The sequence below is a fragment of the Pituophis catenifer genome, unplaced genomic scaffold (assembly GCF_029215685.1).
Source record: "Pituophis catenifer annectens isolate HBS135680 unplaced genomic scaffold, rPitCat1.0.hap2 SCAF_5, whole genome shotgun sequence".
In the NCBI taxonomy this organism is placed as follows: Eukaryota; Metazoa; Chordata; class Lepidosauria; order Squamata; family Colubridae; genus Pituophis; species Pituophis catenifer.
The window spans coordinates 63,574,219-63,587,470 of NW_027256885.1; positions in this window are offsets into that span (position 1 = coordinate 63,574,219).

The following is a 13,252-nucleotide window of genomic DNA, read 5'->3' on the forward strand; positions in this document are numbered from 1 at the left end:
CTATTTTCGAGACCGCCTTCTACCACATAGCTCCCAGCGACCGGTAAGATCCCACAGAGTCGGTCTCCTCCGGGTCCCGTCAGCTAAACAATGTCGGCTGGCGGGCCCGCGGGGGAGGGCCTTCTCTGTGGCTGTCCCGGCTCTCTGGAACCAATTACCTCCTGAAGTCCGGACCGCCCCCCCCCCCCATTGGCCTTCCGGAAAGCGGTGAACACATGGCTCTTCCAGCAGGACTGGGGCTGTTGATCTCGTTATAGTGATCTTGCGAGACTCGGCCACAAATTGGAGTGTATGTGTTTTAACGTTTTAATGTCTTCTTTTAACTTTTGTATGGGATATTGTTGCATTGTTTTATTCTCTGTTGTAAGCCACCCAGAGTCCCTCGGGAGTTGGGCGGCATAGAAATGCGACAAAATAAATAAATAAATAATAATAAATAAATATATAAAATCTTCTTTACTATATTTCTCCGATAATATTCCCAATAGAAATATCTCTGGTCTTAACTCTATATGTTGCTGCAGCATTCTTTCTAACCATGTCTGTATTTTAACCCAATAGTACTTTGCTTCTTTGCACGACCACCACATGATTCCGGCAATTGGTGACATTTCCAACATTTGGCTGATTTATCTTTAAACATCTTAGCTAATCTTTCTGCTGGCATATGCCATCTATAAAACATCTTATACAGGTTTTCTTTCTAAGCTGTTGCCATTGTTAATTTATAATTTCTTTCCCATAGCTGTTGCCATTTCTCCAGTTCAATAGTATATCCAAAAATTTTTGCACATGCTATCATTGTTTCTTTTACTTCATTTTCTAATCTAATCCACAATAAATAATTATATAATTTCTTAATCATCTTTTCATCTGTTCCAGTCAATATCTCATCCAATTCTGATTTCCCCAAGTTAAAACCATACTGTCTACGATCTGCTTTAAACCTTGATTGTATTTGCAATCTTGTATACCATTTTGTCTCAATCCCTTGACTCTCTAATTCTTGCCTTTGTTTCAGTTCTCCCCGTTCTGTTAAAATATCCTTATATCTAACAGTATTCCCCATATTAACAATATTTGGATATGTCAAAGCTTCTATTGTGGAAAGCCACATTGGTATTTTCAAATAATGTTTTTCTTTCATTCTTTCCCACACTGATAACAAACCATTTCTCACATAACGTCTCTGGAAATATCTGTGTATCCTGTGTTTCCCATACCATAGAAAAGCATGCCAACCTAGTTGTAAATCATGTCCCTCCAGCGTCAATAGTTTTATATTCCTCAGTAGAATCCATTCTTTAATCCATGTCAATGCTGCCGCTTGGTAATACAATTCCCAATTCGGTAGTCCAAACCCACCTCTAGATCTTGCATCTTGCAGCATCTTTATGTTGATTCTTGCTCTTTTTCCTTGCCACACATATTTCCATATTATTCTCTTCAAATCATCAAAGTACATTTTCTCCAATTTTATTGGTATAGTTTGAAATAGAAATAACAGTTTTGATAATATGTTCATCTTTATTAATCTAATCTTCCCATTAGTGATAGTTGCAGTTTCTCCAAATTTATAAATAAAACAAATTTATCTCAATTTGTTTTTTCAGTTTATAATAATTATCTTGAGAGTTCCACATCTTGACGTCAGATGAATGCCCAGGTATTTCACTTTCTTCACAATTTGAATATCCAGTTTCTCCATTATCTCCCTTTTTTGATTTTCTCTCATATTTTTAACTAATATTTTTGTCTTATCCTTATTGATTTTCAATCCTGCTACTTTTCCATATTCTTCTATTTGTTCCAGCAGTTTTGGCGCTGTCTCTATTGGATCCTCCATAATAAACACCAAATCATCCGCAAATGCTTGCAATTTATATTCTTTTTTAATTTTCATTCCTTTTATATCCTTTTCCTGTCTCACTTTTCTATTTAAAGCCTCTAATGTCAATATAAATAATAATGGAGATAGAGGGCATCCTTCCTTGTTCCTTTTCTAATATCTACTTTTCCTGTCATTTCACCATTAACCATCACCTTTGCCGATTGATCTTTATATATAGTTTTAATCATACTTATACATCTATCCCCAAAGTCCATCATTTTTAACTGTTATCATAAATTGCCAATTCAGATTGTCAAACGCCTTCTGTGCATCTAAAAACAGCAACGCTATTTGCTTCTCTGAATGTGTTTCATAATATTCTAATGTATTTAATATAATTCACATATTATTGCTAATTTGTCTTTTTGGTAAAAAACCATTTTGGTCCAAATGTATAAACTCATTTAAAAGTTTCTTTAATCTTTTTTTTTTAATTGAAAAGTTTTACAAAAAAAAACAAAAATTTTCTTCCCCCCCATGTTCCCCCCACCCTTTCCCTCCCCTCATCCCACCCTCCCCCCCAGACTTCCCAGAGCAAAATACAAGGTGTTTCATTTAACAATCATAAAATAGATTAACCTACTTATCCTCAAACTACTAACTCCCCCCCTGAAACCTTAACTCCACTATAGATAACATAATACTTCTAATACTTAACGTTCATTCATAAGCTATTTGATATTTTCTTGTCTGATACTTATTTTGAATATAATCAATCCATCTTCTCCATTCCGATACGTATCTTTCTTGTGTATAGTCCTTCAAGTACGCTGAGATTTTCGCCATTTCTGCTAGGTTCGTTACTTTCAATATCCACTCTTCAATAGTAGGCAAAGAGTCCTTCTTCTCCAATATTGCGCTACCAACAGCCTAGTTGCTGATATTAAATTCAAAATCAATTTAGTCTCTGATACTGTACAGTCCGTCGTTATACCCAATAGAAACAATTGAGGAGTAAATTTCAACCTTCTTTTCAGAATATTCTGCATCACCCACCAAATTTTTATCCAAAATGCCTTGATTTTCTTACAGGTCCACCATATATGATAATAGGTTGCATCATTACATTCACATCTCCAACATTTAGCTTGCAAATTCGAGTACATACATGATAATTTTTTAGGATCTAAATGCCATCTATAAAACATTTTATAAAAATTCTCTCCCAAATTTTGTACTTCCGTAAATTTAACATTTCTGACCCAAATCTTTTCCCACGTTTCCATCATCACTGGTTCCTGAAAGTTTTCTGCCCATTTTATCATACAATCCTTAACCAATTCCGTTTCTGAATCTGTTTCCAATAATGCATTATACAACCTTTTAATATGCATCTGACTTTGATCTCTAATCTGTTTCACCAGATTTTCCTCATTTTGCATAACACCAAATTTTTGATCTTCCCTACATCTACCTTGAAGCTGACCATACTGAAACCAAGTATAAATTATCTCTTCTTCTTTTAATTCATCGAAAGATTTCAGTTGCAACTTACCCCTTTCCAAAAAAAGAAGCTCTTTATAAGTAATCACCTGTTTTTTGCTCTATACTTATATTTTCTTTCTATTGCATGTCTGGGATTTGCCCATATGGGTATTTTATAATTTAGCTTATATTGGTACTTTTTCCAAACCCTCAACAACGCATTTCTAAGTATATGACCCTTAAAACACTTTATCCACTTTTTTTTCATATAACAAATAAGCATGCCATCCATATAACAAATCATAACCTTCTATGTTTAACATTCTTTCTTCAGTTAGATTAAACCAATCACTAATTTGTGATAAAGCAGCTGCTTCATAATACAATCTTAAATTAGGCATTTTAAGACCTCCTCTCTCACGTATATCCTGTATAATTTTCAGTTTCACTCTTGGTTTCTTCCCAGCCCAAATGAAAGTATTAACCCCTTTCTGCCATTCCATCAAATTTCCATCTTTCTTAAGCACTGGTATCATTTGAAACAAAAATAAAAACCTAGGTAGTACATTCATTTTTATTGCTATCCTTCCCAGTAATGATAGTTGTAACTTTTTCCAATTTTCCATTTCTTTCTGTACTTTTTGCCAAAGAATTTCATAATTATTTTTAAACAATTTCGTGTTTGAGGCTGCAATATATACTCCTAGATACTTAACCTTTTTAACTATTTCAAACCCCGTTATTCTCCCTAAATCTTCTCTTTGAGTTATGGACATGTTTTTAGTTATCATATTTGTCTTATGTAGATTTACTTTAAATCCAGATACTTCGCCATATTGAGCTACTATGTCCAACATATAGGGAGCCGCTTCTATAGGTTGAGATAAAGTAACAACCAGGTCATCTGCAAACGCTCTTAATCTATAATCCTGCTGTCTAATTACAATTCCTTTTATTTTATCAGAGTCACGTAACTTATTCAACAAAACTTCTAAAGTTAAAATAAACAACAATGGCGACAAGGGACAACCCTGCCTAGTACCTTTCTCAATTTTAAACACATCTGTTAAACCTCCATTAACTATTATTTGTGCTGTTTGTTCCTGATATATTGCTCTAATTGAATGTATAAAATACTCCCCAAAATGCATTTTTTCTATTATCTTAAACAGAAATTGCCAATTCAGTTGATCAAATGCTTTCTCTGCATCCAAAAATATGAACGCTGCAGGGACCTGGTTGTTTTTTCCAGATATTCCAATAGGTTTATAATTTGTCTAACATTATATTTCATTTGCCTCCCTTTTATAAAGCCTGATTGATCATTATGAATTGTTTGTTGCATAACTGGCATTAGTCTATTCGCTAATATCTTAGCAAAAATTTTGTAATCCGTGTTCAAAAGTGAAAATGGCCTAAAATTTTCAGGTTTAGTGCAATTTTGATCTTCCTTCAGGATCAGTGAAACAAAAGCTGTTCTCCAAGAGGGTGGAACTCCTCCCCCTAATTGAATTTTACAAAATAGAACTCTAAGCGGTTCTACCATTTCAAGCTGTAAATTCTTGTAATAAACAGCTGTTAATCCATCTGTTCCCGGAGCTTTCCCTATTTTTAATTGCTTAATTGCATCAATAATCTCAGAAGTTATTGGTTGATTCAATCCTTCCCTCTGTTCCAACGTTAATTCAGGAATATTTCCTTCCTTTAAATATCTATCTATATCTATACCTTGTATTGAGTCACTAGCATATAACTTTGTATAAAATTCTAAAAAAGCCTTTTTGATCATATTCTGTTGGTAAACTTGCTTACCTCTAAATTCTATCTTACCAATGACTCGTGATTTCTGTTTTTTCCTCAACATGTAGGCCAACCACCTACCTGGTTTGTTGGCATTACAAAATGTATTATGTTTAGCATATTGTAAGCTAGTTGCCACCTGATCAGCCATTAACATATTAAATTGCCCTCGTAGTATATTTATTGTTTCTTTTACTTTCTTGTCTCCTGGATTAAATATAAGTAATTGTTCTTTCTTTTTTATTTCTTCCTCTATCTCTTTCCGCTTCTTTTGTTGTTTTAGTCTATATTTATTATTCATATGTATTAACATACCCCTCATATTTTTAAATGTGGAAATTTTAAATTTTTAAATTTTAAATTCGTCTTTTTATAGGGGTATGGGTAAGGCATTTTAAATTGGGGAGCCATTTTAGATTTAATTCTGTTTTAAACGTATTTTAATAGTTTATATTGTATGTTTTTAACTTTGGCTGTGCACCGCCCCGAGTCCTTCGGGAGAGGGGGCGGTATAAAAATCTAATAAATAAATAAATAAATAAATAAATATAAGCCTTACTAGCATCCCAGACCATTTCCATAGAAGTACCCTTATTCATATTAATAACAAAATATTCTTTCATTTGTTTTTTAAGCTCTTTCACATTTTCTTCATATCTAAATAAATTTTCATTTAACCTCCAAGACCTCCTTTCTCCCCTCTCCTGCTTCTGTTTTTTGAACTTCTTGAGATAAATCTTGAGATTGTTGCCTTTTTGATTGTTGTTCTTGAAGTTTATAAGTTGATCGGGTCAGTCGTTGTACTTTCGGCTCTCCCTTCTTAGGTGGTTCCAAAGTTGGAGGTAAGCCTCCAAGATCCAAATCTTCTTCCCTGATAATTCCTCCAGCTGCAACTTCAGCATAAGTTTGTATCTGTTTTCCATCTTTTTCTTGTTGTAACATCTCCATTTTCTTCCTTCCCCCCCCCCCCCCCTGGTGAGGGTGGGTATCCAGCCTTTAAAACATTTACATAGAAGTCTTTTGCCTTCCAGACTGTGTTTAACCGGTATCTTTCTCCATTATAAGTCACTATTAGACCAATTGGAACGTCCCATCTGTACGCCACTTGTTGATTTCTCAGCTCATTTACCAAAAAGCCAAAGTCTTTTCTACTTCTCAGCATCTTTGGAGGAATCTCTTTCAAAACCACCACCTCTTGCCCAGCCACCTGAACTTTATTCTTGTAGGAAGCTTGTAAAATATCGTTTCTGATCCTCCTGGTTGTAAAATAGATCACCACATCTCTTGGCAGCTGTCTTTGTTTTGCCAGCCAGGAATTAACCCTGTAAATTTTATCAATTTGGCTTGCCACATCTTCTGGTCTTTCTTTAATTATCTCTGCAATAGCATCAGCACAAATATCTTTTAAATTTTCTTTACTATTTTCTTTCAGGCCTCTCAATCTCAAAGCAAACTCCATGGACCTGTATTGTAACATTACCAATTCATCATCCACTTTCTCGGTTCTGGTCATAACATCTCCCATTTTGCTTTCCAAATTTAAATTGGCTTGATTAATTTCTTCAACTTTCCCATCAAGCTGGATAACAAGGTTTGACAATCCTGATACAGCATAAACAATATCTTCTCTTATTTCATCGTGTTTCTCTGCAACCACTTCCTTAATTGAACTGATATCCTCAACTTTCTTTAATTTCCCTTCCACAAGTAATGTTAAATTATTCATAGCTTCTTTCATTGCTGTTGCTTGATTATTCATGGCTTCTTTCATAAATTCTTTAAAATCATTAAGCGCTGCCTCCTGACTCTGACTCTGACTTTGTGAATCAGCCGGAAGTTGTGCTTTCTGTGTCACCACTGACACAACTGGAGAACCTCCCCCTCCTTTAACAACTCCTGGTTTCACTTGTTTAGAAGCCATTTTTCCCCCCTTCTAAAGAGATCTTTTTTTTTTTCCAAAGCCACAAAGTCCCTTAAACAACTTTAAAATGTTTGTAATTTATAGTCTCTAATTTATCAGGCAGGATAGTTTTTTTTTTCTCCACAAGCTCTCACTTCCCAGCAGTTAATAAGCAGCTAATCCACTCTCCCAGCGCAAGGTTCTCAATAAGCACTTTCGTTTCTGGCTTTCACTTTCAAAACCATAACAAAGACGCCATCTTCAGCCTCGAGCTCAATGAAATTCAGTTTGAAACAAAGTAAGTTCGGAGTTAAGCTCTGTACTTTTAAAGCTTGTTCTCCTGTTTCCACTCTGCCTGTGCTTGTAATCAGTCAAACTCACTTTTGAAAGCAGGATCGGATCGCGGCTTCTCGCTCTGCTTTCGCAGAGTCGTCCTGGCTTCGGAGCTTCTTGGCGGGCTGGCTGGGGAGCTCTCACCCTCCAAGCCTCTGGAAATATTCCAGAGGGCTTTCGGGGAGCTCTACTCTCGCCCACTGTCTCTCCTCTCCTTCTTTTCCCGAAGGGGAGGTTTTTCAGCCGCCAGATAGCCGGTTTGCACTGTCAAAGCGGCTTTTACGAAGACACAGGGCTGGCGGTCTTAAAAGACCGTCCACAGAGCCTGCGGTGCCGACCGGAAGTCTGAAAAGTTTCTTTAATCTTTCAGCCATAATTGATGCAAAATTTTTATAATCCGCATTTAATAGGGATATCGGTCTATAATTCTTTACTTGTTGCAGATCTGCCTGTTTTGGTATCAAGATTATGTATGCCGCTGGCTTCCGGCGCCGCCAGACAGTCCTTCGTGACCGTCGCCCCGTTGCCTGTAAAAGAGCCGCCTTTACATCTGAAAGGCGGCTCGAAAAACTCCAGTTCCTGATGGAAATGTGAGTCTGAGCGGGCGGGGGTGGGTAGAGCCCTCTGCTCGTCCCCAGAGTCTTTTTTTAACTCTTGGGGACGAGCAGGTTGGAGCTCCCTATTGTCCCTTGCCGCTGCTCCGGGCATCGAGTGCACTCTGCTTTTCTGCAGAGCTAGGCGCTGGAACCGGATTAACTAACGAAACTAACAGATGGACTTATTAAAAAAGATGAGACTTGGATTTTGGACCCTAAATCGCAAGTATCCTTAATGAATTTACAAGCATTTTAAAGTGAAAGAGAAAAAAAAGTTTTAAAATGGCCGCTGAGGCTTGGGAAGTAGAAGAAAGCTGAAAGTAAGAGTCCTTCCATAACAGATACAAAGTAGCGGAATATATAGTGCTGGCTACAATTTGAAAGAAAAAGAGTTATTTTAAGTTCCTCCCTTCTTGGAGATTTGTACTTGATCTTGTTTGGGGGGTAAAAAAGAACAGTTTGCTGGAAGGATGGCGTTACTAATAAAATCTGATAGACAAGAAGGGGGGGTGCTCCCCCACTCACAACTGTTTGAACAAGCTCTGAGCCTACAGACTCTGCAGAATGGTTTTAATTTAAAAGAATTTATTCAGGAGGAAATGGCAAAATATTATGAGACTGTGAACCAGAAATTGGAAAATTTAAGGCAGGAAATTAAAGAAATGATACAACAAAAGTATGACAATTTGCAACAAAAGATTGTAACAGTGACTAATGGTTTTTCAGAAGTTGTTATAAAGTTGGATACAAATATTAAATTGCTAGAGTCTAAAATGGAGAAAATTGATAATTTGGATAATAAAATATTAAGAGTTGAAAAGGACTTAATAAATATTCGAGATAATAGCTCAGAACTAAAGTCTAAAGAGGAAGCTGGTCACGAGACTTATAATGCAGAAGATATAAAGCAAGGAATTGAAAGAGAGGTTGTAATGCTGCAATACAGGATTACAGAATTTGCGATCAGAATCAGAGGCTTACAGGAAAATAACAGTGATGACTTAAGAAAAACATCTGCTCAAGTTTTGGCTGGGATCTTAAAGGTTCATCCTGAGGAGGTATTCAGTAAAATTAATAAGGCTTATAGAGTGAATTCCTGGATTGCAAAACAAAGGCAACTGCCTAGAGATGTGGTGATTTACTTTACAGATAAAGAGATAAGAAATGATATTGTGCAAAAATCTTTTAATTCTACTTTACAACTGAATGGGAGAAAAATTTGGATATATAAGGAATTGCCGCCTAAGATGGTAAGAGATAGAAAGAAATTTGGACTCTTGGTGACTGAGTTAAGAAGACAAAATATTCTATTCAGGTGGGATGTCCCAGTGGGTATAATACTGAGATATCAAGGAATAAGATATCAGTTAAATACTGTTGAAAAAGCGGAAGAATTTTATTATAAGGTACTTAAAAAGCAAAATCAACAAGAGACAGAAATTCAAGAAAAGCAGAAGGAGATGGAGACAATGAAGAAACAACAAGTTAAAGAGGTCTCCACAGATGAGCCGCTTTTGGATTCTCTTTCAGAGGTCTCAGATGGATTATTTAATATAAGAGAGGCGGTTCCGGATCCTATTGTAATGATTTGTCAAGCCACAAACCAGCATGGAAGTCAATCAGTTGATATACAATTTACAGAACCAGAAAGATCTCAGCCACAAAAGCAAACCCAACAGGATCAAGTTATACATCAGCAAAACCAAATAGTTGACACACAATCTACAGAAAGGAATTTAGGATGGAGATCCAACCCACAAAAAGTCAAGAAAAGAAGAAGTAGGTCTCACAAACATAAAAACTTTTAAACTAAACAACAGTGTAATGCCAGTTACTTATGAGAGGACTGAATATATGAAAAGATAATTGGCAAAGTATTGGTTTATTTTATCCTGAGGATAGGGCAGATCTCTGCAGTGCTGAATTATTTTGGGATGTGAAAAAGGCCTTAAATCGAATGGTTGGAAACATCTTGTTTGTTTTTTGGATTTCCGGATAAATATATTACGTGTATGTTGAGTTATATGGCAAGAGGTTTACTGGATTGGGGCACGCAGAAGATCTGGTTGTTACCCTATTATGATGGTTGGAATTAATAATCTGGATAAAAGACACCTCCATAAACATTATACGGAATATAATTATAAAGTCACTCGGGTGGTTGTCGGGGTTTTTTTTTTCTTTCTTCCAATATGAAGATATTTGTTACTGATGGGGGCAGATGGTAATTGAAGATACTGAAAATACTGCTGGAATAAGGATGCGATGTTACCCTAACATGGGTGATGGAGTTTATCATCCAGTTGAAGGATATTACAGAAGATGCTATATGGATTACAAGCTTAAAGTTTTTTTCTTTTAGGATTTTATTTACATAAGGGAATATTCTTCTAGGGGAGTGGGCAGAAGAATAAAGATATTAAGAATAATTATGGTAATTTTGTAGGAAAGTGGGTGTAGATAGGTTAGATTATGGATTGTTTAGTTTAAAGAAAAGGGATATTATGTTTAGATGTGAATATATGTAATGAAGGGGGGAAGGAAATGGGTAGTTGAATTGAATAAGTGTTAAATTAGGATTTATTGAATAGTTTTAGAGTGGAAGTATGCTTTGAAATGTTATATCGTATGGGGGGTAGTAAAAGGGTAGATCACGAGCGGAAATTGTTAAATTGGGAGATATAATAATATTATTATGTTAAATCAGGAGTTATTAGACATTGTTATAATAGAATGTCACTTTGAAATGCATATTATAGCATAGTATAAGGGGGGTATGATAATTTTATTAGAAAGAAAGGGTCAGTATATGGAGATGGAGTAAGTGGATAGTAAAGCATGATATAATCTGTTATGAATTTGGGTTTTATTATGAAGAAGTCAAAGGGGAAGGGGGGGTGAGGGGGGTTAGGGAGGAGGGGGGGGAAAGGGGGAAAATTTGTATTTGAAAAACTTTTTCAATAAAAAAAAAAAAAGATTATGTATGCCTCCATCCATGAGTCCGGAATCTTAGCTTTAAGTAATAGTTCATTGAATACTTGCAGCATCACTTCGCTTAATACATCTTGTAATGTTTTGTATACCTCTGCTGGTAATCCATCCGGACCCGGTGTCTTCCCATTCTTTTGTCTTTTGATTCCCTCCATTAATTCCATCATTAATATTCTTTCTTCTAACATTTTTAAAAACTTTTCCAGAATTCTGGGTATTTCCACTTTTTCTAAACATTGTTCTATCTTTTCCTCTGCCACTGTCTCTTGATGATACAGTCCATTATACTATTTCTCAATTATTCTCTTCTTTTCCTCACTTTTATAACATACGTTTCCATCTTGGTCTTATATTCCTCCTGTAGTTTCTTTTGCATTTGCCTGTTTTATTTCGTTTTCCTAAATATATCATTGTCAACCCTCTGATATATGCTTTGCTAGTGTCCCACACATTTTGTAATGATGTATCTTCTTATTCTCTTTAAAGAAAAAAGTCAATTCTTTTTCTATATATTGTTGAAAATTCTTTTCATTTAGTAATTTTTGATTTAATGTCCATCTCATTTTTTTTTCTTTCCCTTCCACGTCATTGTTATTGGATTGTGGTCTGCCCATACATTTGTTTCAATATCAATCTTTTGTATTTTAGCTATTAATTCTGTTGACATCCACATCATGTCTATTCTTGACCACGACAAATGTCTATTTGAATAATATGTGTATTGCTTTTCTTTTGGGTAACTTTGTCTCATCTGTAACATCATTTGTAACATCTTGTAGACATAATTCGTCTCATTGTGAAAAAGTTTTTGGGAGTGTCTTTCTTCTTATTCAGTTTTGTAGATTTATAGTCCAGCTCATTATCTACTATCACATTAAAGTCCCCTAATATACATATCTATTCATATTCATATTCTATTATTTTTTTATGCAAGTTCACATAGTATTCTTCTTGATTGTCATTCGGGGCATATATTGCCACTAACAATATTTTTTTTATTCTTATTTATTTCAACCATTAATATCCTTCCTTCCTTATCTTCAAAAATTTGCTTAGATTGGATTGTTTTTTTAATGTATAGTGCTGCCCCTCTTTTACTTTGACTAGCAAGTGTTGTTTATAATGTTTCCAATTTGGTTTGCTCCAATAAATATTTCTGCTGTTTCCTAATATGAACTTCTTATAGGCATATAATCTCTAATTTTAGAGCCTTGATAGTACAGTGGTTTAGTGCACCCTGTTATTAACACAGCTGCCTGCAATTTCTGCTGGTTCGAATCTCTCCAAGGCTCAAGGTTGACTCAGCCTTCCATCCTTTCTAAGGTAGGTGAAATGAGGACCCAGTTTGTGGGGGCAATAAGCTGACTTTGTATAAAATATACAAAAGAATGAAGGCTATTGCTTAACTCATTGTAAGCCGCCCTGAGTCTCCGGAGAAGGGCGGCATATAAATCAAATTTAAAAAAAAAAATTAATTTTTCTAGTTTATTAAATATTCTTTTTATTGCTGAGTTTAGTCCATTTATATTTACTGATATTAGTTTTACTTCTTCCATTTTTACTTGTTTGTTTGTTAGATCTAGTCGTTCTTATTTCTCTTTGTTCTCTTGCCTCTTTCGCGCTTGCTCCCTCTCTTAATGCTCTTTCCTCTTGTTCCTTGGTTGTCTCTTTTAATTGTTCTTTTTTCTCTTGGCAGCTTGCCCCTCCTTCTTCTCTCAATCTCTCTTCTTCTTGTTCTATGTATTGCTGATAAAATAGTTCTGCCTTTTCTACTGTATCCAATCTGTGTCTTTGTTCTTGTAGGTTCACCAAAATTCCTTCTGGTACCAACCATCTAAAACCCACTCCTTTTTTAATCAAATGTTTCATCAAGAATTGGTATTCTTTTATTAAGTCACTCACCCATCTTGGAACTTGTTTCAACGCCGCTATCTCTCTACCTTTATATTTTATTGTCGTGTTCCTCATAAGATGCAAAATCTCTGTTCTCAACCTTTTTTGGTAAATCTGACATGTATTTCTCTGGGTAAATTATTTCTCATTGCATATCTTGTATGCACTCTGTAGATTTCATCTATCCCATTTATTATCTTTTCTGCACTCTCTTTCATGACTTCCACTAGTATTTCAGCAATTTTTTTCTGGTAGATCCTCTCCTTTTTCTTCCTCTATATTTTGGAATCTTAGATAATAATCAGCCTTATCCATTTTCAACTGTATAATTGTCTTTTCCTGATTTTTGTCTGTAATTGTAAGTCTATAATCCATCTCCTCCACCTTTTTCTCTGTTGATTCAGCTTTCTCTTCCACTGCTGT